This window comes from Watersipora subatra, chromosome 8, assembly GCF_963576615.1.
Source record: "Watersipora subatra chromosome 8, tzWatSuba1.1, whole genome shotgun sequence".
Taxonomy (NCBI): domain Eukaryota; kingdom Metazoa; phylum Bryozoa; class Gymnolaemata; order Cheilostomatida; family Watersiporidae; genus Watersipora; species Watersipora subatra.
This window is the reverse complement of record NC_088715.1, coordinates 4,526,356-4,552,783: the sequence shown is the minus strand read 5'-3', so window position 1 is coordinate 4,552,783 and position 26,428 is coordinate 4,526,356. Positions and strand designations below refer to the sequence as shown.

Below are 26,428 nucleotides of genomic sequence, written 5' to 3'. Positions count from 1 at the left end.
GTAATTAGCAGCAATGGCTAGATAAGTGAAAAGTAAATTGTGAACATAGAAGTGTGTGTATGAGAGAGGTTAATGTTGCTGCAGAAGCTCTCCATCAAAGTTTTGAATATAACTATACCTCTCGATAATATAATATGACTATATAAATATACCTCTCGATAGTTGATACTGGCACAAACATAAAAATGAGATACCGAAATTAAATACATGAATGAAGCGCACGAGGGTACTTTGTCTGACCGAACCCAGAGAGAATATAGAGACAATTCCTACTTGAGAATGTCCATGTGAACATTTTTTAGTTTTACAATTTCTAGCGATTGCCTTTTGCAATAAGCGGAAAATGAAAATTGAAGTTCTGAGGTTACAGTTGTACTGTGACGGAACATGTGAAATTGAAATGGCCCAATTTACAATTACAAATAAAAAAAATGCATAATGGGTTTTGGAAAAAATTTCAAACAAAAAACAAATGCGAAAGGTAATATTAATTCATAATATAACATACCTTTTTTACTTTAATCATGATAAGGATACCGTAGAGGACCTAAATCAGATAAAAATGACATAGCCTTGTACTTAGGTGAAGGTGTTTGCATACTTGCACTTCCAATTTGTCGCAAGTTCAAATCCAGTACGATGAGAAATTTTCATGGCTAGACTTTAATCGCCATAGCTGGACACATCGATGACAAAAAACTAAAGGCAAACATTGAGATTCATACATATACCATAAAACCTTTAATCGAATGCCATGGCGCTCTATGTTCAACCCTTTCCCTATAGTGGCGGTCAATCAGTATGTTTCTATGATGCGCAGTACTTTGATGCAGCCCCTCCGAAGTTGAGGGTATTGTACCTTTACATGCTGCGCAGCGATTTTCAGCAAATTAGCCATAGAAAAGAAATTGTATAAATCGAATCGGTAGATGGAGACATAGAATCGATTGTGGATACCGAACGTCAGAAACGGTCTTTTTATGCTTCTGTCGTCATTATACTTTTATTTACAATACATATTCACATATACATATACACATTCACAAGGTTTTACAAAATAATAAATTTTTAATAAGTATTTTTAGGTAATATATTATTTAAATGTTACTTTAGGACTGGCCACCTATTTTTCGAAAAGTGTTGGCATCGATAACAAAGTTTGGGAAAGTAATCACCTCATCATCCTTGTGGGTGCAGACCATAATTAAATTTAAGTGAAAGAAAATCCAAAGAATAGAAAAAAAAACAAGATAAGCAGAATAACTTTTGTACTAGTTTATGACCCTCGATGAATCTGCCTCCACAGCAAGAGAGCTATGCTCTCTACCTCAAAATCTCTACTCGTTGATATCTGTTGCTTGCAATTGACCTGCGATGATATTATAGCCTGTGTCCTTCTTTACAATTTGTTGGCATTTTCAATTTTTATTTCTTTCTAAATTTGAAGACATATTTTTATTTTGTATTTATATTAAACATTGTTGTATAAAAGCTCATTGCACTCACTGATATGTTGGCTACAGTTTGCAGCCAAAACTAGTTTTTTATGTGCAATAGAAGAGGAGTTACGAGCGTCGATCAATTGCATGATCAGATTACCGCAATGATGTTATCTAATAATGTGCTGTAAATTTGCAAATTTATTTGTTTTATAATGATAATCTACCAAATACTACAAAATTATATTCATGAACAAGTCACACAAACAAATCATACTTTATTACACGTAACAAATTAATGTTTTTAAAACAAAAATATTTGCATCGTTCGCTCGAATAGCTGCGTTCTGATTGTTATTTTCGATGGAACGAACATCTTCTACATGTAGTTGTCTAATACCTTCCAAAATATTTTCTGGTCTCAACTTTTTTTCTGCACTGCTGAGCTAGTCGATATTAGCGTACAAACAATTTTTCATCTGAGCAAAACTTTTACGCGCTGCCTTTAGCACAAATGCCTAAAAGTTTGCTCGCTAAACGTAACCTTTGGTCCAAAACTTGTAAACTGTTTTTTGCACATGTACATCAAAGTATTAGGACCGCATTAAAAAAGGAACTACTATTAGTCTGAAACAGTTAATAATTATTTCTATGGTGTTACTTTCAAAGTTTTAATGCAAAAAAGCGAAAAGCTTTTGAGTTGGACAGTGAGAAAATTGATTGTTCCGTGCATGATCAGCAGCTTGCAAGTTGCTGTCTGTTGCTTTGATGGCTTCCCCAGTGCAAATTATTATGCCTATTAATTACCTTTTTATGCCTGCTAGGTACTTTATTATGCCTGCTAGGTACCTTATTATGCTTGTTAGGTACTTTATTATGCCTATTAGGTACCTTGTTATGCCTACTAGGTACCTTATTATGCCTGTTAGGTACCTTATTATACCTGCTAGGTACTTGATTATGCCTGTTAGGTACCTTATTATACCTGCTAGGTACTTTATTATGCCTGTTAGGTATTTCATTATGCCTGCTAGGTACCTTATTATACCTGTTAGGTACCTTATTATGCCTGCTAGGTACCTTATTATGCTTGTTAGATACCTTATTATACTTGTTAGGTACCTTATTATGCTTGTTAGGTACTTTGTTATGCCTATTAGGTACCTTGTTATGCCTACTAGATACCTTATTATGCCTGTTAGGTACCTTATTATACCTGTTAGGTACTTTATTATGCCTGTTAGGTATTTTATTATGCCTGCTAGGTACCTTATTATGCCTGTGAGTGGAGGGCATATTAGCGGAAGGCGTATTAGCGGAAGGCGTATTAGCGGAAGGCGTATTAGCGAAAGGCGTATTAGCGAAAGGCGTATTAGCGAAAGGCGTATTAGCGAAAGGCGTATTAGCGAAAGGCGTATTAGCGAGAGGCGTATTAGCGAAAGGCGTATTAGCGAAAGGCGTATTAGCGAAAGGCGTATTAGCGAAAGGCGTATTAGCGAAAGGCGTATTAGCGAAAGGCGTATCAGCGAGAGGCGTATTAGCGAAAGGCGTATTAGCGAAAGGCGTATTAGCGGAAGGCGTATTAGCGGAAGGCGTATTAGCGGAAGGCGTATTAGCAAAAGGCGTATTAGCGGAGGGCGTATTAGCGAAAGGCGTATTAGCGGAGGGTGCATTAGCGTATTAACCGTAGAGCTAAATCAGATAAGAATGACTTAGCCTTGTAGTTAGGTGAGTGTGTTTGCATTTTTGCAATTGCAATCATCGCAAGTTCAAATCCAGTACGGCGGGGATTTTAATCGCCATAGCCGGACACATCGATGACAAAAACTAAAGGCAAACATTGAGGTTCATACATATACTGTAAAACCTCCATTTGAATGCCATGGCGCTCTATTTTCCACCCATTTTCTACAGTCACGGTCAATTGGAGGCGGCGTTCAAATAAAGGCTGGCAGTCTATTTTTCAAATGGCTCGTCAAAATTTTCAGAAGATAAATTTAGTCCTATTATGGGCAGAGCGAATGTCGCCTATATTTTGCCCTCTTTTTCCGTTGGAGCGATATTAAACCATTGGGATGCAATAAATCTGCTAACTCACCTCCAACTTGTCAAAGATCTCTTGATAAATATGCATTGAGAAACAGAGAAATATCTCTACCAGTTGATATCTATTGCTTGCAATTGACCTGCGATGATATTATAGTCTGTGTCCTTCTTTGCAATTTGTTGCCATTTTCAATTTTTGTTTCATTCTAAAGTTGAAGACATATTTTTATTTTATATTTATACTAGCTGCATTACCCGCCTACAGGAACAGATTCACGTGCAGTATAAGGTTTATTGAGAGTTGTCTTTCATACTGTAAAACAGCTCCAAATATGCAGTCTACTGAAATCGTTGTCCTGATCAGAGTATGCATGCACATATACATGTCAATGTTGTGGAGAACAATGGAAATCTGCAATGTGTCTTACAGCTAGATGTGTGTAAAATCTAGTAAATATTCTAGATTCATGCATCCGTTCATACCCGTCTATATTTGCAGTTGACAATCGTGCACTTCTGACGCTGAGCCCCCGCCTCGGCTGACCAGTCTTTACCCGCCGAGCAGTTGACAATCGCGCTCTTGCACTCGCCTCGCAATCAATCGCTTCGCACTCACAATCTATCACTTCGCAATCAATCGCCTTGCAATCAATCGGCCCGCACCCGCCTCGCAATCAATCGCCTTGCACTCTCCTCGCAATCAATCGCCTTGCACTCGCAACCAATTGTCTCGCAACCAATCGCCTCGCACTCGGAATCAATCGCCTTGCAATCAATCGCCTAGCACTCGCCTTGCAATCACCTCCCACTCGCCTCGCAATCACCTCCCACTCGCCTCGCAATTAATTGCCTCGCACTCAATCGCCTCGTACTCGTCTTGCAATCAATAACCTTGCACTCGCAACCAATCGCTTCGCACTCGCAATTAATCGCCTAGCATTTAATCGCCTAGCATTCAATCGCCTCGCACTCGCCAACTCATTCATCCGGAAAGCCGTTCCTGGAGACTCTCGCTGTACTCGGGGCAAAAAAAGTCTCCAGCGCATTCCCGAGTGACGCCACGGCCCCAAGCCTAGCTGTGCTACCCGGGTTGCCCGGGTGGTACAAAAAGTCTTTGCACAGAAAATCTATTTGTATTTAACATATATAACAACATTTGCCATTCTAACATTCAAACTACATAGGTAACATGAGAAAGCATGATAGATAACCTATCATGAGAAAAGTGTTTTGTGATAAATAATAATTGAATAAATAAATAATTTGAGAGAAAATAAAGACAGCTGTAAAGTTTATCAACCTTTGTCAAACAACTGTAACTTTCAAACTTCATATCATGAGGATAAGGTTTTCTGCCAGTCTAATAAATTTAAAAAAAAACAATTGCAAAAGGGATTAGATGTAAATTTCCAATAATTAGCAACTAATAGTTAACTTAAGTCGGTTTTGCAACAATTGCAATAAAATATGATACGGTAATGATGCAATTAATAAAAACTGAAAAAACAAAATAAAATTCATGAATATGTTGAATTAATAGTAGCAAATCTTGCATAAAAATGTGTGGGTATAAAAAGGTTACTATCCCACCAGAAACTATCCATCAATTCTTTGAATACAACGATACTAAAAAGTATGACAGAATATCATAGTATTTTGTAGTTGAAATTTTATTAGAACAATGTCTGCCAAAAATGGTTGAATAAAAGAATAATATTAATAATAAAGATTAGAAACTAATCAAGTAATAATAACAGTGATAGGAAAATGAATAATGTTTAAACTTCAAACACGATACTCAATTTATGTTTAAAAGAATGCAAGTTGAAATAATAACAACGATGAAACAAACTTTAAAAAACTTATATTATTAACTTCAAAAGTCATAAGAAGTTTATAACTGTAATGAGAGAATTTAAATTTATATATCTATATATATATTTTTCAAAGTACGTAAATGTATGTAAATATAAGAGAGTCGAGAATAACTGATACTTGCAATCTTACACGATAAATCTTACAGTAATCTTACAAATGTATGTTGTAAAATGTGAAATTAATTACGAAAAACTAATTGGTTAGGTTTAAAAGGAAATATATGTAAGCTAATACATATAGCTGTACAACCTAGCGTTGCCCGGGTGATAAAAAAACTGAACAGAAAATTGATTTGTATTTAACATATAACAACATTTGCCATTCTACCAAAAACAACTGTAAAGGTTTTCAAACTCACTTTGTCAAACAGCTTTTAAACTTCATATCATGAGGAAAATGTTCCGTGCAGGTCAAATAAATTTTAAAAATAAAACGACTATAAAGGGTTTAGATGTAACAGTGAAATAATTAGCAAGTAATAGCTAAATTGAGTCTGTTTTGCTACGATTACAATATGAGGTGATTCGGTAATGATACAATTAATACAAACTGAGAAAACAAGATAAAATTCGTGAATATGTTGAATTAATAATAACAATTCTTGCATAAAAGTTTGTGTATAAAGAAGTTACCGTTCCACCAACAGCTATCCATCAAAACTCTGAATACGACGATATGTTATGTAAAAATAAAATATTGTAGTGTCTTTGTCTGATCGAAGGTGAGAGAATCTAGACGCTATTCCTACGCGAGATAATGCATGTACAATTGTTCGCGTGAAAAGTAGTGACCTTAACAGCGATTTAGCAATTGAACCTTAGAAGCCAGAAAAGCCAGAAATAGAGGTTCACAAAACGGCATCGTGTTTCATAGAGTTAATAAAATTTAATCGCCAAATTCTAATATCGAGAGAGTCTATTGTCGATATCGTTTTGCAGAAAACCAAGTAGCCCTAATACGTCGAGGCAAAAAAGCATCGCTTGTCATGAAGCTAAATGAAAGCTACAGAGTTGTAATTATTACGTCATTTTTGTGTGAAAACGGCAAACGATGAATAGGTTATGTATAGAGGCGTGTATTAACTGGAGATTCCCGTTAATGCGCCCTATCGGTGAAAGTAAAAACCACAGAATAGCCGCGCCTTTCTATAAGCCGCTTGGCTCATAAGCCATCAGAAAAAAGTAATGGCTAATAGTCCGAAAAGTACGGTACTCTATAAGGCGGACAGACGTTTAGACAGATAGATGGACAGACAGACAACGATTGCCGTTTACATAGTAGATATATACTTATCTAGATTATAGATACTATAATATAGATTATAAATACGTACCAATTGATGATGGTTCAGTAAATACCTATCCAAGTTCATTTAGAGCAAAGCGGAGAACATTTATTGAGTAACAAAAGTGTTGTCTTACACTTGTATTGTGATATCATATGTTTTGTTTTTATCCAACAAACTTACATGTAGTTTTACAGTTCTGTTGGCTCCCTACTATAGTCATGGTTCACTGGCTAATTACATTTACTCATAGGTAAAGAAAGCCTTAGAGCTCTATGAACAACTGCGTCAGAGAATGGGAGTCGTAGTTGTTGGGCCACCTGGTTCAGGAAAATCGACTCTCTGGAACACTCTGCGCCTCGCGATGGAGCGCTGCAATCACACCGTTAAGTACTACAAGATGAATCCTAAAGCTATGCCAAGAACTCAGCTACTCGGGCAAATAGATATCGATACAAGAGAGTGGGCCGATGGAGTGCTGACGAACAGCGCGCGACTTGTGGTAAAAGAACCGCAAGGTTTGATTTTACATATTTTTATTTGTTTGCATCTTATAAGCTTTTCACACCGGTATTGTCCAATAGGTGCTCTGGACATATGTAATGTCATATTTGTTATTATGCATGTGTTAACTTTGATTTGCTAACTTACACTAATAATTTTAGCACAAATTGTTTTGGTAGTTTTCTGCATTGTTATTTTTACTTTCATCGAAACTTGGAAAATCACCACAAACTCTGATCATTTTTTTTCGAATGTGTTGAAATTCAAACATTTTATACTGCTCTGCAAAACTGTAAAAAATCATCGAATTTTTGACAGCTACCTGGGTATATATTTTTATTTTTCTTTACTGTTGACTTTCTGTAGCATTGAAATGCCATGCTAATTTACAGAAAAAACTGTTTTTCGTATTATTTTGCCAAACTATAAATGTTGTTTTTATATAGATATACAGTCATGGATTGTGTGTGACGGAGACATCGATCCTAAGTGGATCGAGTCTCTCAACTCTGTATTGGATGACAATCGTCTCCTCACAATGCCTTCCGGTGAAAGAATCCAGTTTGGGCGCAACATCAACTTCCTCTTCGAAACGCATGATCTCAGTTGCGCTTCTCCTGCCACCATCTCGCGTATGGGCATGATATTCCTAAGGTAATCAGGAAAACCATCTCACAGTTTTACATTGACCTCAATAAGCGTTTGTCTTAAAACGCTCCAAATACAGGAGTTGTGGCTACTCAAGCGATGTGTTCAACTTTTGCTATCAGAATTCTATATGTTCTATAAGGAACGTATAGAATTTTGTTGACAAAGCCTTACAGAAACCCTCACACCAATTGCAGAGAAAACCATGTTTGAAAATCTATTAGCGCTTTCACCATTTAATATAAGACAAGTTTACCAATTTGCTATCTCAAGAAATTCTTCACTTTTATGTTGCAGTTTGTTATTTTTTAAATTAAATTTCAACTAAGTGAAAATGGAATTTGTTTTTGCTAGATAAAATACAAATATAAAACATAAGTAGAATGTATATTTGGTTGAACTAAAGTCAGCTCAAATACAAGTTCAGTTCACACGCTGTTCATCAGCTTTAGTAATCATCAGCAAAATGGGGTCAAAACCGAAAAATTAAGACAAAAATCGGGAAATATTGAGGTGAGTTAAACAAAAATGTTTTAAAAGCTGGTAGGCTAATAGTATTGCAGAGGTGCCAGAATAGTGAATTGTAGGTTGTAGTAACAGAAATTTCATAAATTTGCTATTCTACATCCAACATATGATGGTGGATGTAAAATTTTGGTGACTCGAAATAGAAAACAGTGTTTGCCCTATGTCCAGACTAAATCAAATTTATTGCATTGAACTAAACTCATCAAAAATTTAAGTCGAATTAAAATTCTTATTAAAACAAAATCGACAAATGTCTGGGATCTTTAATGTTTTGTGTAGTGCTTTTATGAGAGCGGGTTAACGATGCTATTAAATATATACACACAGTGATGAGGACACAGATGTGAAAGCCATCATACATACATGGCTGAACAAGCTGTCAGAGAGTGAGAGAGACAGGATGTCTGGCTGGATAGAGGACCATTTCTATAAAGGAATTGACTTTGTGCTCAAACAGGTAAGCCAGATAGTTGGAGGGTAGACGGCAGGTGTTTATAGTTAGTTGGACAGTAGTTGGAGGGTGTTAGTAGTCAGTTGGACAGTAGATAGCAGGTGTTAAACCCATTTATGCTCAAATCTTGTTATCTTAATTTTGTCAAATCTTGCTCTCATCTGTTACTATCCAGTAAAAAACTTTGTCAAGGTGATGAGTTTTATGTTCTTTTACTCCATGATTATTCTGAGTTGTCTTCACATGATAATCTATTAGAAGTATTGAACTGTGGCTTTATTCTGCTGCGTATTACAGTAGATTGAATTGTGCAGTCTATTTAGATTTTAAGAACAGTTTAGAATTAGAACAGGTATTAAATTAATTCTTAATTTGCAGTTTTGCGATCATTGTAATCTGTATTTTTGAGTTAATCAGAAGCATTTCTGATGATCTTAAGGGCTATAAATACATCGAGTAATAAAATATCAATCCTTGAATGATGTAATGAGTCTGAAGAAATTAGTCTGTCGGGCCTCATATAAAACGCTGTTAATCTATTTCGTTTGTGAAAATAGACGCAGCTGGCCAATTTCTTCCTATGTCACAGTATTGTTTTTTTAAATACATCAGCGTAAATGTCATTAGAGTTGCGGAAATTAATTTTTTTAGAATAACCAATTGTAGAGCATTGGCTGGGATAAATCTCAATGGATTTTATAGTTGTTGCGGTTCCTAAACTACCAGTGTCTGTTCTAGAATGATCTTGTTGTGGACACAACTCTAGTTGGAGTTGTTCTCAATGGACTCTCTCATCTCACTGGAGTTAGGGACAAGTCCGAGTTCTGTGTGAATCGTATTAAGGGACTCGGAGGCAACCTCTCACAAAGGTCTCGAGAGAACTTTGCTAAGGAGGTATTGAGGCATTGTAAATCTTTATTATGAGTTTATTGAATAAAATAGCTTTGGCTTAAGCTGTATATACAGAGAGGATAACTCTTAATTTCATGACTAATGAAATCAGGATGAACTTGAAGATGAACTTACACAAAATTTTAGTAGATTTTATCGTAAAGTTTTGGTATTTTTCTATCATTTGCGATTGTTTTTGATGTTTGAGGTTATCTGACTGTCAGGATATTTCTAGATTAAAATTGATAAAACTTGATTGTGATTAATACGCTCGGATAAACCGCAAGTGTGATTATGACGTCTATAGTAGCAAACAGACTGACAGAATAGAGATTCGTAAAGCATCAACTTGAACACAATAGCCGATATTAACTATCGCAACGATAACAACTAGGGACGCCATTTTGTACTCATTTTTCGTCTAAACATTTTAATCATGATAAAGTTTGTTGATTTTAATCTAGAAACACCCTGACACACCTCTAGAAACACCCTGGCACACCTCTAGAAACACCCTGACACACCTCTAGAAACACCCTGACACACCTCTAGAAACACCCTGGCACACCTCTAGAAACACCCTGGCACACCTCTAGAAACACCCTGGCACACCTCTAGAAACACCCTGGCACACCTCTAGAAACACCCTGGCACACCTCTAGAAACACCTTGGCACACCTCTAGAAACACCCTGGCACATCTCTAGAAACACCCTGGCACACCTCTACAAACACCCTGGCACACCTCTAGAAACACCCTGACACACCTCTTGAAACACCCTGACACACCTCTAGAAACACCCTGACACACCTCTAGAAACACCCTGGCACACCTCTAGAAACACCCTGGCACACCTCTAGAAACACCCTGGCACACCTCTAGAAACACCCTGACACACCTCTAGAAACACCCTGGCACACCTCTAGAAACACCTTGGCACACCTCTAGAAACACCCTGGCACACCTCTAGAAACACCCTGGCACACCTCTACAAACACCCTGGCACACCTCTACAAACACCCTGACACACCTCTTGAAACACCCTGACACACCTCTAGAAACACCCTGGCACACCTCTAGAAACACCCTGACACACCTCTAGAAACACCCTGGCACGCCTCTAGAAACACCCTGACACACCTCTAGAAACACCCTGGCACACCTCTAGAAACACCCTGGCACACATCTAGAAACACCCTGGCACACCTCTAGAAACACCCTGACACACCTCTAGAAACACCCTGGCACACCTCTAGAAACACCCTGGCACACCTCTAGAAACACCCTGGCACACCTCTAGAAACACCCTGACACACCTCTAGAAACACCCTGGCACACCTCTAGAAACACCCTGGCACACCTCTAGAAACACCCTGGCACACCTCTAGAAACACCCTGACACACCTCTAGAAACACCCTGGCACACCTCTAGAAACACCCTGGCACACCTCTAGAAACACCCTGGCACACCTCTAGAAACACCCTGACACACCTCTAGAAACACCCTGACACACCTCTAGAAATACCCTGGCACACCTCTAGAAACACCCTGGCACACCTCTAGAAACACCCTGACACACCTCATCACCTCAAACATCAAAAACAATTGAAAAATACTGATACGTTTAGCTAAAATTTACAAAATTCTTTGTTCAAGTTCATTCTTAACGCTAATCTGTTTCTGTGGAAAAAGTCTAAAAATATTGGTGCATAGTGGGAACTCGTGACCTTGACACTGAGTGGGTAAACCGAGTGATGGTTAAAATATAAATTAGCCACAGTGAGTTGTCTGTCCTTTAAGTCAAGATGGATAAAATAAGTGAGAATAGCAGTTTTAATTTCGTGATTCGTAATCTGTATGTAGCATGAGGGTTCACTAAACTCAGTCGAATGGTTGTTGGAATGAGTATATTAATAGTCACTCAGCTTCACTAAACTCACTCGAATAGTTGTTGGAATGAGTATATTAATAGTCACTCAGCTTCCTAAACAGTTAGGAATTTTCCTTCGTTTTAATTCTTGAATTAGTCAAAGGTGCAATGATAGTTTGAATAATTTGATTGTGTAAAATTTTTTCGACTTAGCTATATACATTTATGTAGATCTTTGGAATCTAGTTGAATTAAGAACTGTAAATTACTAAATAAATACAAGTAAACAATAACTTGCTATGATGAATATACCTTTGAATGAAGAAGTGTTTCTTGCGATAATATTGACACCCAATGATTGCAAATTTCTCTTTGACTGTCCAGTTTCGACTTTCAACTCACTACTGGTAGACAACTGTTCCATTACTATAAACATGCTTTTGAAAAAGAGAGCTTTTACTGCCAATCTCGTCGAAATGCTGTTTGAACATAGGCCTTTGAAGAAGAAAGCACTACACCCCTGAAACAACAAGCTGCAATCAATCACCAACCGGAGAAGTCTTGACTTATGAAAACCTAATTATCCGACACCTAAAAGATCATTCCCATGGCTAGAAAATTACACACGCTGCAACTTCGTGAGAGCCAACACTACCATAACCTGCAATTCCACTATCTCATATGCGGTAACAAGACCCGTCCCTTCAAACACCTGAGCTACCAGACCAAGGGTTAAGAGAGACCAAATCCAGTAAATAAAGGATAGCCAGCGAAATACACACTTGTGACGGTGCCCAGGGACTACCCCCTAAACGTCCGAATCAAGACCAAACCAAAGCAAGAAATGACCAGCCAGAAATGACAATTTAATATCAGACACAGCCACAAAAGTAACTATTTTTGAGATTTTAATATTCATAATTTTTCCACAGGATCTTTCACAACATGTTGTAATCTTTTGCACGTCACACTTCTTTTAGCCAATGATACGCTGACTTATTTTTGTCTCCTATAAATAGTAAAAACAGAATAAATACTGCAGCATTTTTCTAAGTTCGGCATTCAGTCACTGGATCTACACAGAGCAAGGCAAGTTGAGCTATTTTACAATATAATGTAAGGCAGTTGCTGAGTTCTACAATTTTTGGGAGTTATAGACTTATTTTAAAACTTATGTATTCAAGTCTTGGATTTTAATTAATCGGTTAACTTTTTCTCTTGCCTTAATGATTTTTATTTGATTAATTTTGTCTAAACTACTTAAATAGTATCTTACACTTTATATTTTGTGACTGATTGTTTTTTGGCAAAATCTGTCTTTATTAAAAATAGAACATTGTGAACTTTGCTGAAACAGTTTAATTATTGAGCTGGTAGGTTACCCCACAAGTTTTGTCTTGGGAGTAATTCGCAAGGTCAATGAACTTTCATGCAACATGTCGATGCACCAAAGTCATAACTGCATGTCTTGAGTTCGGGTTGTTGGTATTTAAAATCTAGACATTACGCAATAGAACTAGGGTTTGTTTTTGAACATTGGTGGAGTAAATGACAATCAGCGCGCACCCTCAAACATCTTCACCGATGTATCAGAGGCAAATTCTTTACATTACTAATGCTGCTAGTGTGAGACGTGTAGGCAGCACTTCGACATACATTTTTCAAAAGTGTTTGGGTTTAGATTCAGCAGCTTTATACCTATCATTTCGCTGGTTTTAGGTCTATAGTTAGTGTAATGAGAGGCCACCTGATGGACAACGACCTCTCAACACCTTTTACGATGATCGCTCTGGTTCACTTGCCTCCTATGTGATGGAGGATGGGGATGACCTCTCAGTGGACAGGTTTTCTGGTGGAGAACTGCCAGTGGTATGCACAAGTGCCATTCAGATGTGTCTCGACTATTTCACCCCTTGGCTGAGAGCGGAGAGCATGCAACCTTTCATCCTCGTAGGCCCAGAGGGATGTGGAAAAGGGTGGGTTACACCAGCTTATCACTTATTTTGGATGGCCTCGCCATTGGTCAATTAATAAGAACCTTCTAGAAGAGTTGTTAACGCAACCAGTATTGGTATTATTTTTGCTTCCAAAATGCTCTTTTTGTTTGATTGAATTACATTGAAAATTTGGCATCGCAAATAGTTGAAATATTTTGGAGAATTTTAAAACTGCTCATTCATTTGTTGTGAAGTGTAAACCAGACCAGAACTTCTCTTCAATGAGCAAACAATTTGATCAGATGCGTTGTGCAGGGATATACCATAGCACAAACTACCTATACTTAGTTTTTCAAAAATTCATGTTGAATCCCTTAGTCTATCAAATAGAGAAAACTTTAAAAATATTGCTTCAAATTTGTCTTGGAAACTGTTCAAACGTTTGCATAGTTGCAAAGTTTACCATTGTCTCTTTTCTAACTGCAGGGTGCTTTTGAAGCACTGTTTTTCTAAGCTGAGATCTGTGCAAATGGCAACAGTACATTGCAGTGCCCAGACCAGTCCTCTCCATATTCTACAGAAGTTAAGTCAGAGCTGCATGGTAAGTTTCCTTTTTATAGCTACTCTGTAGGTTTCTACTTAAGTCACGATGAGTACAGTACGAGTACACCCTGAGTACGGTACGATTACGGTATGATTCTCAGTGTGTCTGCTTGCAATATTAGAGAAGATTGGAGCAGTTACATGTAGCAGTGTGAGAGTCACATCACATGGCAAAGAAAAAAGTAAAACCATTAAACATTGTTCATCAATCAGTGAAAGGTCGAAAGGTCGATGGTTACTCCATGGTCTATGTTAACCCATCCTCACCGAAAGGTGTATTGACAAATTTTATATACAAGTGAATACTGAGAACAGGCTGAGAACTGCGCAGGTTTTGAAACACATTTTCGTTAATGCCTTCACTTTTCCCGTAATTCACTTGCCTTTTTTGCCTTCCTAATCGTTCCTATGAAGAAATAAGGAAAAACATGGTTAGGTGCATTTTTCTGAAAAGATGGAACTGTAGCGATTACCATAGTCACTGCAGAAGCCATAAATATTCTAGTTATTCTCATGACCCTTATGTCATGAGAGTTAATCTTCAGGCTGATACTTGAATATCAAGATGTTAGTTGATAATCCTTTCTTTTTCTCTGATTGGCTGATGATCTACTTGGTTGGCTGGTGCTACTACTTCTTGCTGATCGGTCGACTCTAACATGAAAAATGAGAAATGTTAGAGTGTGGACAGGTTGATGACATTTTGATCGTTTTTAAGTGTAGGTGTTTCTGGCTTGTCAATAATATAAAACTTATTAGGCAAAGGTTGCATTTCTTAGATCTGTTGTTGCATAAACTTGCATGATTTAGAATGCTTCGAATTGTTTTGAAGTTTATGCTGTTGTTTTAAGGTTTCAAGTATTATGCTTGCTAAGTTTGCAAGAAGCTTGCTTTATGGTTACAATTTTTGGTCTCGAAGTCTCGCCTAGCCCAACATAGGTCAACAGATATTGGAAAGCCATTTTGGAAAGAGAATCCAAACTACGACGGTCTCGTGTGGCTGCGATTAACTGTTCGTTTTTTAGCTTTTAAGAGCTTGTAATCACATTTCCACATATTTGGCACCTACAACACAGCAGAGTAAGATATGGTGTATCTTTTGATACCAAGTAACTGTATTGTGAATTTTGTTGCAAGTCAACCTTTAAGGAGAGTGCCACACTTTTAAATGGTAACACTTTATCTCTTCCAATGTACATCTACCTGTATTTTTATAATTGTACAGTATGTTGTTGTATCTGTATGCCTTTGTTGTTATCAGTACTTCAATTATAAATACAGTGTACTAATATTTCAGATTATTATGTTCCAAGTTGCTACCGTTTGTATTGCTGTTGCCCAGAGTTTAAATACTCATTTTACATCCTCAAATATTTATGAGCTGTAAATACTTCCACCTTTCACAACTCCAAATAATACTCTACTATAACATACATTGGTAATTCATTGAGTAAACATTGCTGATAAAGTATAAAATGTTTTCCATTATTTCCATATAGTTTCTTTGGTCATATTATGTTTCTTGAGCTCTTATTCAGTCTTATGTTCAGGTTATACCACTTAATTTACTTGATAGGTTACATATTTATATAGCCAGAGTTCTTCTATCAATAGATGTATGCAAGAGATCGTGCGATATATTCAACAGGTTGAAGATCCAAGCACTTTGCTAGATCTGACTAACATTAAAGATTCTGAACCCTGTGAATTGATGATGACTGATGTTACTGGCTGTGTACCAGCTACTGGTAAGGGATGTAGATGTCTATGGAGTATATGTTAGGCTGATACATCTCTATATGTCTACAGTATTGGCTAGTGTGTAAATATGATGAGGCTGATAAAGTTAATAACAGCGTTCTCATGTCAGGCTGGAGGAAACAGCAGTCATGTATTAATTAACAGACTGACTTCTGGTTTCCAAGGATGAGCATATATATAGATACAGGGCTCAGCATAATCGTCCTCTTCATAGGAGGAGATAGTTGGTTACTTACAGCAGGCTAACTGAATAATTACTTATAATTTTAATCTCACACATTATTCAGAGTAAGTGTACTAGAGGTCTTCCAGTTAATCTCTTACCTTGAGTTAGTCTCAAGTAATATTTTAAGGACTTGTATTTAGAGGAAAAGCCTGGCATTATACTACCTTTTTACCTAAAGATCTTAAATGTTTGACTGAATCTGGTTACTTGCTGATTAACATACTCACCAGCTAGAAATATAAAACTCTACTTCATCCACTCTGTTCATACGGATATATTAGAACCTTTACTGTTTAGAATTACCAGTCTCTCTAGAAGTGCTGGTACCCGAGACTCCTAGCACCCCAATTACCACTGACAGAGGAGAAGATTGGTCTGTTCTATCAACTCTAGCTGTTAGCAGGGTCAGCGGTACCCTCAGTGATTCAGAAGTTCCCTCTAGCACAAAGTGTACAAACATGCCTTCAAAAGCGGAGACAAGGCAAGAGGCATTGGTAAGTGCTTGCAGGTTAATTAATGGTAACAATCATATTCAGGTATGTGAATTTGAACATCAAAGCAAAGTTCTGTAAGTTCTAGTTGTTAGCTTTGATGTAAATAATTGTTCAGCAACTCATTGTAAACACTCCTTTATTCTAATAACTACTTCACAGAAGATGACAAAACCACTACCATTCTCAAAATAGTCACTTTTACTGGTATGTGGAGATTACACAACAGCAAGTTACAAAACTCTGCATAATAACCTATGACAATGACTCCTGCATCAAGTAATCAGCTGAGACATGTACAGCCAATACAGTCTACAAGTATCTACTAGTATAGCACATTTCCTCTTAATCTTCAAGATCAATCCGAGTGTCATATACATTGTTCACATTAGGACTGGTGGCTGATTGTCTACTCTCTGGAAGTCAAACTTTTTCATCAGTTACACCATGTTTTCTAGAAGCAGTCATATCTGAGTGATTATTCTGTTGAACATGATCCATATTAATGTCAATGTCGCTCTCATATTTCATCAACACACGATTTTCTTCTACCTCTAACTTACAGTCTTCAATTGTGACTATGACTACCAATCTTACATCTGCAGTCTGCTGGTGCTATCGATTCTTATCATATGGTTTCTCATGACTCCAATCATAGTTGCTTTTTGCCTTGCTGTATAGCTTCTAGCATTCCTCAGTTTCACCAGAACACATCCTAGCCTGAGAGGTATTTGAAATAATTCTGAGTTGGTCCCCTAGATCACTCGCCTTTTGTTGTCCGCTCTTCTTTATCATACGCATGTGTGAACAGAGGCAGTCAGTGACCATCTTCAGCATTTTACAAAGCTATTTTGTTCATGTCTTTGATCACTACCTCCTGTTCCCCTAAGTTTGTGTGGCATATCATCTTTTCTGGACCATGTTGTTTCTTAAATAATGATTTTTATTCACCTTCAACTAGTATCCCATAGCGATAATGCTGACATCACACCAGACAGTAACCTCACAGTCACTTCAAATTCCATTTGCAATTGGCTGTATTTTTTAAAGTCACCTTATCAACCACTCCTTGAGCAGCTGCTCTGACTTACACAGAGGCTAATTCCCCCATCTGATCTTTAGCTAGTGCTGTTGATCAGTCTATCGGCATCCAGTATTAACTAAAGGCTACTTCATGTTCCACTATTTTAGTGAGGATGAATGCATCACCTGCTTTGGTAGTGACATGGTGGAGGAACATCCGGTGCTGATGCTCTCTTCTTCCCATTTCCTTGCTAGTTATTCGATTTTTGTTATGTGCGTGAAGGCAGTGTTGGGCAAGGTGCCCACAATATCTGCACTTGTAACAGGCTCGTTGTGAATTTCTGTTATGTTCATTTTGGTAATCACGTGAGTCGTAACTTGGGGTCCTGAGCAGATGACAGTTGTATCTGCATTTATTTGTAATATCTAATGCACATGTACACACATTAGTTGGAGTACCCTGTCATGTCCTCACTCGAGGTACAGATTCAGTCAGGCCTAATTATTCACTTGATGCCACAGATTTTAGCTGAATTTACAACCCAGCTATAAATACAAGCACAGTTCAATATAGGCTCTGCATCAACCTGTTTGATCAGTGCCACCAACCAAAGGTATCCTTAATGTCCTCGTATCCAAATATACTGCAGTAGACTCTCCATCTCGGAGCACTCATTGTTTGGGGTTGTCTGCTAGTTTCATAGTAGTTCACGTCAGTGCAATGCTGCTTTTAACTTATCATAATGCTAATTCAGCAAGAAAAAGATACAGAAATGGCTGTAGATCAGTGAGCTGATCAGTGTAACTTAACCACTCACTAGTTCATTGCTAGAGCTATCCTTGTAGAGAATGTCTGATACTTTTACTAATGCCATTTGCAAACACATTATGGTGGACCCTAACCATACAATTTCAAGTTATTCTAGTGTTGGCATCGTATAGCGAAACTTTCATATAGAGGGATATAGAAACCTATAGTAATTCAAACACCCACTGGTAAAATCATCAAAATTTTATGTACATACTGTACATATTAATAATTGGTAACGAAATAAGATGTTAACTTGAGTAACAATACATGTAGTTACCTTCAGTAACTTGAGTGTATTTAGTGGTTATGATCTGCAGTAAAATGTAACGCTACAATTTAATATATGCAGCATTTACCGTAGGAAGTTCTTACTTTCAAGTTATTCTAGTGTTGGCATCGTATAGCGAAAATTTCATATAGAGGGATATAGAAACCTATAGTAATTCAAACACCCACTGGTAAAATCATCAAAATTTTATATACATACTGTACATATTAAAAATTGGTAACGAAATAAGATGTTAACTTGAGTAACAATACATGTAGTTACCTTCAGTAACTTGAGTGTATTTAGTGGTTATGATCTGCAGTAAAATGTAACACTGCAATGTAATATATGCAGCATTTACCGTAGGAAGTTCTTACTTTCGAGGCAGATGTATAACATAGACATTGAATTTAACTTCAAGGAATTGAGCTTACTAAAACCATAATTAAAGATAAATTTTAGTACGTATTAACTATTTTCCTGATCTCTAATTTTTTCATCGCTACAGTTTTATAACTTTCAGTGATAAAATTTTATCACCTATCAGTGATTAACTTTTTATCACTATCGGCGTTATTCATTATTGTGAAAATTTGATTTTCACAATAACTAATATCTGATAACAAGTAATGTACTTTTCAGACTATTAACTGCACCCTTATATAAGCCGCATCTGCTTTATTTTCAAAAAATGATAATACACGAATACATAGGAAGCACCTTTTGTATAGGCTGCAGAACTCAATACGGTGCTTTTTAACGCGGCAACCGCTTTGCTAGTTAAAACGGAACAATTCCCTGAGGCATTGTTCCGTATTAACCGACGCTTTCTAACCCAGTGCCTAACGGAACAGTAACATTAGGCATCGTTTCGTTTTTTATTTTGCTGCTAAAAGTGCACTAACCAGATATTCTGGTTAATGTGCCCTAGCGGTGAAAGAAAAAACAACAGAATAGCCGCAGCCTCTAAATAAGTCGCATAGCTCAAAACAACGGAAAAAAAGTAGCGGCTAATAGACCGAAAAGTACGGTAACGCCGAACTGAGCTAGATCGAGCATCGTATTTCTTTCATTTGTCGTTAGAAGGATTTCGGCGAATAGCATATCGGCATGTTTGTTATTCCGATGTAATCAGCCCACCCACTGTCAAATTTGAATTTTGAGAGAAATATTTGATGATTTTGCATAGTGAAAAATATTTCGCATGGAGAGAGTGAAAAATCACTGTATGCGGAAAATGCAGCTCTACATTGCAGGGCAAAAAAATCGTATAACGGTCATTTGAACCTGAGGGTGCCCTGCAGCTGAAATAGAATGTTAGTTCTCATAGTTTGTTCAGATGTAAATAAATGTTCATCAACTTGTTAACTGCACTCTATTATTCTGTTAATACTGAGATGTAATACACAAGTTAGTTAAACTTATACCGATCACAAAGCCACAAATTAATCACTTTTACAGGTGTATAGAGGTTACACGATAACAAGTGACAATTCACTACATAATGACATGTGATTATGTTTCGTGCATTGAGTAGTCAGCTAAGATACTGTACAGCTAAAACAATCAACAAATATAGCATAAGTTCTTTGTATGTTCTTTGTCTGATGCGCAAGGCAGCATCACTAACTGGAGTTGTTTCTTTGCAGGCAGTAATAAGGTCAGGTGATTTTACCTGTCGATATTTGACATCATTAGATTTCTCTGATGCCACGTTAACAACAAGCCTTGTTGATATCCCTATTCACAAGGTGGTGTTGGCCTCCAAGTATCCACCATAGACATAGTATCACCATAGAAATTGCCGTCTAAAAATAAGTAAGAAAACTGATTTATGTTGATATTGAAGGTGTGGGATACCCTATCCCACACCTAGAATTCTATCTTTCAAACTACATATCGTGAGAAAAGTGTTTTGTGTAAATGAAATAAATTAGTAGAAAATAAAAGCACCTGTAAAGGTTTTCAAACTTTGTCAAACAACTTTAAAACTTCACGGTATGAGAAAACTGTTTCAGGCAGTTCAAATAAATTATGGGAAAACATAAAATTGTAATTTTAAAGTTTACAAACAATAATTTCCTTTTATAATAATACAATAATACCTTTCCAATTTATCTTTTGTAATTATTACAAAAGATAAATTGGAAAGGTTTTCAAACAACTGTAATCTTATAAACTTTACATTATGAACAAAGTCTTTTGTGCAGTTAAAATATATTAAGAGAAAAAATGAATTAACTGTAGCAGTGTTTAAATGCAGTGAAATAATTGGAAAGCATTGGCCAAATACAGTCTGTTTTGCTACGATTTCAATTAAAAATCATTTGGTATACAATTATATGATTTTAATTCTTTTCAGTGTTGGCATCGTAAGGCAAAAGTGTTATGTTGAGTGGTATAGAAACCCATAGTAATTATGTAAACACTCCCTCATCAGCTGATCAGTATAACTTAACCACTCACTATTTCATTGCTAGAGTTATCCTTGAAAAGAATGTTTGATAATTTTACTAACGTCATTTGTAAACACATTACAGTGGTCTTTCGCCATACAATTTTAAGTTGTTCCAGTGTTGGCATCGTAAGATGAAAATTTCGTATAGAGGGGTATAGAAACCCATAGTTAGTAATTATCTAATGTAAACACCAACCAGTTACAAGTGAAAACATTTTTGCTCATATACATGTATGTTAAGTTATTTGCGTAAAGTCTTTTGGCTAAACATTTTTGTTATGTGGGCGAAGGCAGTGCTGGGCAGGGTGCCCACAATATCTGCACTTCTAGCAGGCTCTCTGTGGTTTCCTGTTCTGTTCATTCTGGTAATCTTGTGAGACGTAACTTGGGTTCATGAGCGAATAACAGTTGTATCTAATATGAAGTAGCTAATGCACATGTACTCTCATTAGTTTGAGTCCCGTAATGTCCTCTCTTGAGCTACAAGTTCGCTCAGTCTTAACTATCCACCTGATGCCTTAGAATTCAGCTGATTTACAACCCAGTCATAAAGACAAGCCTGTTTCAATATAGGACCTGCATGAACCTGTCCAATAGGTGCCACCAACCAAAAGTATCCTTAATGCCCAAGTATCCAAATATACTTCAGCAGACTCTTCATTTAGGAGCACTTGTTTTTTGGAGTTGTGTGCTAGTTGTATAGTAGTTTCCATCAGTGCAGAGCTGCTTTTAATTTGTCATAATCCGGTGTGGCACTTTCTGGAGTTGTTGGTGTACTGTTAATGCTAACCCAGCTAGGAAAAGATACAGAAATGATTGTAGATCAATGAGCTGGTCAGTGTACCTTAGCCACTCGCTAGTTTGCCGCTAAAGCTTTCTTTATACTTGTAGAGAATGTCTTACAATTTTACTAACGCCTTTGTAAACTCATTATAGTGGACCCTAACCATACAATTTTAAGTTGTTCCAGTGTTTGCATCGTAAAGGGAACACTTCCTATAGAGGGGTATAGAAACCTATAGTAATTCAAACACCCCCTGGTAAAATCATCAAAGCTTTATATACATACTGTACATATTAACTTCAAGGAATTCAGCTTACTAAACACATAATTAAAGATAAATTTTAGTATGTATTTTTAACTATTTTTGTTAATTTCAATTTTTTTCATCAATAAAATTTAATCACCTATATGTTTCCGATTTCATTATCACAAATAACGCTGAACCGAGCGAGATCGAGCTTCGTATTTCTTTCATTTGTTGTTAAAGGGATTTCGGCGTATAGCATATCGGCATGTTTGTTATTCCGACGTAATCCGCCTACCGACTGCCAAATTTGTATTTCGAAAGAAGTTTTTTGATGTTTTCGCATGGTTTGATGTTTTGATGATCTCGCATGGTGAAAGATATTTTGCAAGAAAAAAAGAATGAAAAATCAGTGTGTTCTACACCGCAGGGGGAAAAAATCATATAACAGAGTCATCGTAACCCGAGGGTGCACTGTAGCTGAAATAGAATGTTAGTTCTCATAGTTTGTTCAGATATAAATAAATGTTCATCAACTTGCTAACATCACTCTATTATTCTGTTAATACTGAGATGTAATACACAAGTTAGTAAAACTAGTACTAATCACAAAAATACAAATTAATCACTTTTATAGGTGTATAGAAGTTACATTCTAAAAAGTGACAATTCACTGCATAATGACATGTGACAATGTGACTGGAGTTGTTTCTTTACAGGCAGTAATTAAGTCAGATGATTTTACCTGTCGATATTTGACATCATCAATCTTCTCTGATGCCACAGTAACAACAAGTCCTGTTTGATATCTCTATTCACAAGGTGGTGTTGGCCTCCAAGTACTCTCAGCTCTCTCAGGTAGGAATTCTGCAGACTCTAAAATCTTCTTAGTATTTTATAAACAATTGTAAGGTCAAGGACAAGAGTCTGTCATTCAGAGCTGATTTAGTATTAGTAAATTAAACTGATATTTGGTTAATCTATAATTTATTATTTGTAAAATGGGTACATGTATTTATGTATGTTTCACAGTGTTGGTGCTGTTTCAGGTATGACTGGTACCAGACAGACACCAGCATCATCATCTCTCTATTTATGAAGAAGCTCAGAGCAGATGCTTTCCACTACAGTTACAGATCAGACGGTTGGTTATAGCCTTGGTAACTCTTATCTATGTGGGGTGGTAGCATGAGATTTGCTGCTGATAATTAGCCTTGGTTCTCTAGTTGGTCATACATGGTGAGATTAAAATAAAGGAAACGGCATCTCCACCTCTATTAAAGGACTCGGTTTTAAAATACTCGTTGAAGTGAGGTACATGAAGCTGGTGAAGAACACTATAAATATGTTACTAGTATTCTGTGATAAGACTAGTACCTCAGGGTTAATAATAGTATAACAGTACTAGTACCTCAGGGTTAATAATAGTATAACAGTACTAGTCCCTTAGGGTTACTAATAGTATAACAGTACCAGTACCTCAGGGTTAATAATAGTATAACAGTATTAGTACCTCAGGGTTAACAATAATATAACAGTACTAGTGCCTCAGAGTTAATAATAGTATAACAGTACTAGTACCTCAGGGTTAATAATAGTATAACAGTACTAGTATCTCAGCGTTAATAATAGTATAACAGCACTAATACCTCAGGGTAATAATATTATAACAGTACTAGTACCTCAGGGTTAATAATAGTTTAACAATACTAGTACCTCAGGGTTAAATAATAGTATAACAGTACTAGTATCTCAGGGTTAATAACAGTACTAATACCTCAAGGTGAATAATAGTACAACAGGACTAGTACCTCAGAGTTAATAATAGTGTAACAATACTAGTACCTCAGGATTAATAATAGTATCACAGTACTAGTACTTTATGGTTAATAATAGTATAACAGTATTAGTACCTCAGGGTTAATAATAGTATAACAGTACTAATACGTCAGGGTTAATAATAGTATAACATCACTAATACCTCAAGGTTAATAATATTATAACAGTACTAGTACCTTATGGTTAATAATAGTATAGCAGTATTAGTACCTCAGGGTTTATAGTATTATAACAGTACTAGTACCTCAAGGTTAATAATAGTATAAAAGTACTAGTACCTCAGGGTTAATAATAGTATAACAGTACTAGTACCTCAGGGTTACTAATAGTATAACAGTACTAATACCTCAGGGTTAATAATAGTATAGCAGTACTAGTACCTCAGAATTAATAATAGTATAACAGGACTAGTACTTCAGGGTTAATAATAGTATAACAGTACTAGTACCTCAGGGTTAATATTAGTAGAACAGTATTAGTACCTCTGGGTTAATAATAGTTTAACAGTACTAGTACCTCAGCGTTAATAATAGTATAACAGTACTAGTACCTCAGGGTTAATAATAGTATAACAGTACTAGTACCTCAGGGTTAATAATAGTATAACAGTACTAGTACCTCAGCGTTAATACTAGTATAACAGTACTAGTACCTCAGGGTTAGTAATAGTAAAACAGTACTAGTACCTCAGGGTAAATAATAGTATAACAGTACTAGTACCTCAGGGCTAATCATAAACTATTCTTATAGCTAGTAGTACTCTCCTGACAGCTGATAAGTCAAATGGTCATGTAGATTCTGTACACTGATGCTGTTATTGTACAGGTGCAGATAAAACTGTATAAAGTAGAGGTGATTATTTGGAACGCTCTTTAGACTGACTCAGAGCTGGATAAGTTAAAAACCTTCAGTGTCGAACCAGGTTAGTATTCTAACTATGCTGAGTACTGAATGGTTGTACATTTACTGCTAGAAGGGCTGTCCTTCATCCAAGGTCATATGTCTGTTTGTCTGGTCATATTTGAGAATTAGTCAAAATTCAAAATTAGTATATCATAAAACTTCTATTTGAGCATCATAGTGATGTGTTTTCCATTCTTCCTCGCTAGTGGTGTTCTGTTAGAGGTGGCAGTCAAATAAAGTGGTGGTCTATTAGAGGCTGGTGTTCAATTAATGGGTGCTGTATTTTTCAGCCCTTCCTGTATAGTGTCATTTTATTAGAGGTGGCATTCAAATAAAGGTGAGCTCAAATAGAGGCCTTATTTAGTTGTGAAATAAGGATTAAGAGCTCAACTTAATTACAGTTATAAGTCATTAGACCACCAGGTTAAAGTAAATTAATTGTCTATAAATGTCCTACTAAACATGGCTGCCTTTATATCACTGCGTATGAAAAGGACCTTCATCAAGTTTGTCTTTCATGTCAGGAGAACATGTCAGCCAGAATAATATACTAACAAGCTTTTAAAAACATGAAAATCCAAACTTCTGCGTCCTTCACTTACTATTGTGTTGTGGATAGAATTATTATGATAAACACATTAAATGCAGCAGAGAGCATTGAATGCATTAAAATGCGTTAGATGCATTAAAAAAGCATTAAATGCATACATAGAGTGATTGGCTCTAAGGCTAAACTGTTTACATTTACCTCAGGCTATATCAAAAGATTCTGCTTTTTCTGGCCTTAAACATTATGGTAACATTTAAATGGTAACTGTCTCTAAAGGCGCACATAGTTATTCAGGGACAGCGTTAGTAGACACAACGTCATTGCTGTCAAACATATCATTTATTTGCAGCTACTATTGGCAGCACCAAGCTGGTTGTAGAAGTCACGGAGGAAGAGAAGAATGAAAACTTCGAGACAGATGCTGTCCTGCAAAATCGTTTTCGGGGCGTTAACTCTGGTGAAATAACGAATAAAAGTGATGAATGGTTGTTTATCTTTGGCATTAGCGGTCTAGACGAAGTTAAACAAGGACTTCTGGGAGCGGAAAGATGGTAATCAGAGCTGGTAGGTCTTGTATAGTTGGCTTCTTTTTGTTTTACTCAGATTACATGTTAAAGTATAAAGATTACATCAGGTCGAAATGAAATGAAAAACTATGTCATTATACGGAAAAGGCAAACTTGAATTGCTAAAAACTAAAGTTTTCCTGCTCTGTATGTGATATATAATAACTTCTATGATCCAAATTCTACAACAATGGAAAGAGGCGGCCAGCAGTGGACAGTTGAGAAAAAAAGGTGATAAACAGATATACTCGCACGCTAAATTCAAAACACACATAATAAATTAAAAACAAACACATACAGAAAAGTTGAAATTTCTCTACTTTGCTTTTTTTCAAACAAAAGGTCCAAAATATGGCCCCTGCGGCCTTTTGTATCTATAAACATATTTCGTAAGTTTAAGTAATATTACTACAAAAATATCTT

At 36.5% G+C, this 26,428-nt stretch overlaps 1 protein-coding gene across 2 annotated transcripts in view; it reads left to right on the top strand.

Moving 5' to 3' along the window:
• Positions 1 to 20,348: 20,348 nt before the first annotated feature.
• Positions 20,349 to 26,428, top strand: part of LOC137402126 (uncharacterized) — a 298,131-nt gene continuing 292,051 nt past the window's right edge. For both annotated transcript variants that reach the window (XM_068088595.1, XM_068088594.1), the window contains exon 1: positions 20,349 to 20,447. The gene's annotated coding sequence lies outside the window, so the exon portion shown is untranslated. The remainder of the gene's footprint in view (positions 20,448 to 26,428) is intronic.